We start from the raw sequence: 4,764 nt of genomic DNA on the forward strand, positions 1-4,764 counted from the left end.
CTTCACCTTGTACACAAGGATTCCTCATGCCCAGATTTTTTGTCCAAAATTTTTCTTTCACACGCCCCACTCTTCTCCTCCTTTTAAAATAATGTCAAACGTCTTATCCATGTGAGAGAATAAAGATGAGTAATTGCACATTTGAATTCAAATAAAATTTTGAATTCAAATAGAAACCAATTTATCCCTATCCACTAAGGGCATGAGAAGAGGAGGGCGTGGCTTAATTTGTGCATGAGTGATTTCATGAGAAACAGTTTCTCGTGTAATAAATAGGGTGTTAAAAGAGGATAAGGTCAAGGCGCTAAGATTGGTTGCTCATTCAAATTCAAACTTTGTCTTGAATTTGAATGGCCAACCAATCATCCTTATCCACTCATTTGGCATATTAAAGTAGGACGTGAGGAGAGCTTTGCATGAGGAAAAATTCATGAGAACTTCCTTCTCGTGAACTCAAATGGGCGCAGTGGAAGTGAGGTGGCGCAGGGAGAATGGGTCAAGGTGGTTTCATTATTTAAACCAACCTAATTGAACCAAATAAGTTAGTCCCAATTAGACTAATTTAAACTCAACTTAATTAGGCTTAATTAGGCTCAATAAAATTCTAATCAAATCAGAAATTGATTAAGCCCAACCCCTGATCAAATCAGAGACCAAACCATCTCGACGATTAGGTCAACTCTTAACCTAATCGGATCAAACCCAACTGAATCTAATTCAATTGGACTTGATCCAAAAATAATTACTCAATCAAATTGAGTTAATTAGTGATCAAATTATTAATTAAACCTCTCATAAATATTGAGTCTAAATCTGATGGGTGATCGGACATCAGAATTCATCGATATGTAACCCTGATCGAAGAGTCCCAAACCAGTGGGACTCTTGACCCCGGTACCCAAAAAGTGTGGGACTCATGATCAGAGAATTCTGATTCTCGATCACAGAGTCTCAGACACATAGGACTCATAGTTTATGAGCATTAGAACTCTTCATTAGCCATCAGATCAGATAGGAACCTCTAATGTATGTGACCCCGCAGGTTCGAACCTAAACTGATAGCATAGGATCCAATTCCTGTATTAATCGAAGTGACCATCTAGCAATGGTATCCAATGATCGAATAGGTCGAATAGTCGCAATCATAACACTCAGAACCTACATGAATATGGTTACTGTATAATTCATCCTTTTGACCTCTGTGTTTAGGACGACTCAGGGTTAAACTGTCAACCTTGATTAGATCATCCGAATCGTGCTGAACTCAAACAGTACTGTGACTCCTCACAAAGACTACCCTAGCCAAGGTTTTGCTAAATTGAAATATGACTGTATATAGCTCCTGAACTGGAGTGGTCAATCCCATCTTGACACACGCACCGACAAGTCAAGTACTTGACTACACCCAGCAGCCTTCCGTCACTGAATTAGAAATTCAGGTAGTCTAGTGCCTAAGTGCAATGAGTTACTTGCAAGTCACCGTGGCGGTCTTAGGTCGGAGGGATATTTATACTCATATTTCATCGGAGCAAATTTTGACAGCAGAAATAGCTCCAGAGTCGGTCACGTTCAGTGCAGATGTACCCTTATATCTCACCTGTATGCCATACCAGTGTCTCCACACTCGTTGGTTAAGAGGATAACCAACCTATATGGCACATAACGACCTATGCTTGATAAACATTGTCATCCTTGGTAACAACGTATCATTTGGTCGCGAACAGATTTAAGGACTAAACGACAAATCCTCCTTTGTCGAGTCTAAATAGTCCTAAGGACTTCACCACAACATAGGAGTTCATTAGAAGATGAAACATTTTGTGATGAAAAATACTAAAATAATTTTTATTAATTCATAATTCATATACATATACAAAAATGAGCACAACAATCAACAGACTGATGATTGGCTTTGGGATACTATTCCCAACACCTACCTCATCTCTGGTGAGAAATTAACACCAAATCAATGATGAATCATGGAACTCAATCAATCGAAAATTAAAGGAATCTAAAGGGTTTTCTTCCCCCCGATGAACCATCAAGACTGAGAGGTGAGTCACCTAGAGGGGAGAGGAGGATTTATAGATGGGATCTAGAGCTTCGATGGGCTCTAGAGTCCCAATCCTAGTTAGATTCAAAGAAGGAAGATGTACTCCATCAGGAGTCCACTTCCGCTAGGTTTAAAAATTCTTTTTTTTTGATGATACTAAAATTCGTACAAAAATTTAGGCCATCCACTCTTGGGTTGGGTTATTACATTCTCTCCCCTTTAAAATAATTTCATCCTCGAAATTAGCATATTGTAAAGCCAAAATCTTAGGGGTACAAAAATTCTTGTCTTACCATCGAGTTCCTAGATAGCTTTCTTCACTTGAAAAAAAATTTCAATACTCTATCATAATATCCTCTAAATTAGATCCAAAGTTTTTGATCAAATTTAAATGACTTAAACCATTACGCTTTTGCTGTGCACTCTGAACTAAATCCATCAAGTTTCTCAAATTTGCTAAATAACTTTCAAATCAATAAAATCATAATTTGTCAATGCCTCAAATTATAACCCGAGATCGAAATTATCTAGCAAAATCCAAACCTTATGAATTAGCTTTGTCACAATCCCTTATAATCATAACTTAAGTTTTAATATTCTTTATATCATGCTCTCACAATAAAATCCAATCTACCAATAGAATCAAATATATTTTTTATTTACATACGAGTTTCATACATGATTCTCTTATAGGCTCAATACTCGAAAAATATTCCTCTCTCATATGATGTAAGTCTTTCTTATGTCACAAACTTTCTTCTGATAAATCTAAAATTATAATGATCAGATAATTAACATCAAAATTAGAAAAGTCATTATGATCTTCATCCATATCAAGTTTAAAATTTTAAAATTATTTAATTAATAATCGAACAAGTATACTCAATACAACATAACTTATTAGGATTATATCCTATATTCAAAGGTCAACACCTCTTATGCTTAGGTTAAGCCTATTTATTAAAATCCAAGATATAACTCATCAGTTTTGTTGTACACATCATAAGTCGCTTATGCATAAATTTCATCACAATACTTATAGATTCGAAATCCAAACTTTGAATTCTTTCTGTAACTTCTATCATATCCCTAGTGATCATAACTTTATACTCCAATACCACTTAAGTCATAGTCCCTAGTGATCATAACATAAACCATGATATTATTCTATTATTTTCTTAGTGGTTATAACCTTATGCATGAACATCCTTAAATCATAGTCCATAGAGATCATAATCTTAAGCTCTGATATCATTCTGTCACACTCTATTAATCATAATCTAAAATTTTGATATTACTTATATCACAATCTTTAGTGATCTTAAACCTAAGCTCTGATATCATTTTATCACACTCCGAACCTAACTCCGAGATCGGATATGTGATGGCCACACACTCTTTAAGACAAGACCCTAAAGAATATGCAAGGTCTTAAAATTACTTGCAACCTTGATATCCATAAGTATTAATTATCTAATTTCATAACAATTGGCAAGACTTGTATAATTATAAGTTTAATTCCCTCAATCATCTGATCAAGTATCAATGACATACTATCTATTCTCCTATTTATCCACAAACTCAAATCATAGCCAATCATAAGCATCCTGCAACTCTGAGAAGAAAAAAAATGGAGGAGGATAAGTTTTATAGTCCAGTAAGAATCTTCATACATCCAAATCAATATTATAATATAATTTGAAAGTAGCAATAAGCATCAAGCATGAATTCTCATATCACATATCCAAAATAACTCAAATAATCATATAATCGATTACCAAATATATGTATTGTCAAAAGAAATGTATTAGCATATTATGTCAATAAGTGAATCCTTTTATTCAGCATTAGTTTCATTTCTTATCATCTATTCTTCTTATTACAATTCTATATTTCTTAAATCTTTTTCATTTCAGCTTTGGACTAACCAAGACTATACGACGATCTTAATTTATCAGATTAAATGTCTGTGATCTTTCTCAGATCAAATTTTTATGATCTTTCTCGGATCAAATTCTTATGATCTTTTTTGGATCATATTCCGACGCGTAAGCTCATAGGGGCTATCCCAGACATAAGCTCCTGATCAGCTATTTTTTGATCTTTATCGGATCAAATTTTCATGCATAAGCTTATAGAGGCTGTTCCACATGATGAGACTAGTCTAGTTTATAGTGTGATCAAGATAAGTATATCATATCTATATAATTATACCATCAATCATGAATACATATATATAGTCAATACATAATATACTGATACTGAAAAATCATACAAGAAATAATAGTGTCTCAAATATACCAAATCCATCAATATGAATCTAACGATGCATAACCAATAATATAATTCCAATGATAAAAATAGCATATATAATGGTGATTATATACAGAAATTTTTACCTCTATCGATGATTGATCCAAACACAATAATCGATAAATTTCTTAATCTTTGAACTTGGAAATAAGATATTTTGCTTGATGCTTTGTGTAACCAATTGTTTCTCTATATGATCAAGATCAAACATAAAAATTATATGTGAAAAAATTATGAATAAATACCTAAACATGATAAATCCAGGATCTCTCCTAAGGTCAACCAAGATCTGAGTTTGTCTAAGTACCTAGACCCTCCACTGATCTAAAAGACATCTAAAGAGAGAAATTCATGAAGAGAGAGGAGAAGTCTAGAGAGAGAAGTAGAGAAAAAAATAG

Source organism: Elaeis guineensis, chromosome 15 (genome assembly GCF_000442705.2).
Source record: "Elaeis guineensis isolate ETL-2024a chromosome 15, EG11, whole genome shotgun sequence".
Lineage (NCBI taxonomy): Eukaryota > Viridiplantae > Streptophyta > Magnoliopsida > Arecales > Arecaceae > Elaeis > Elaeis guineensis.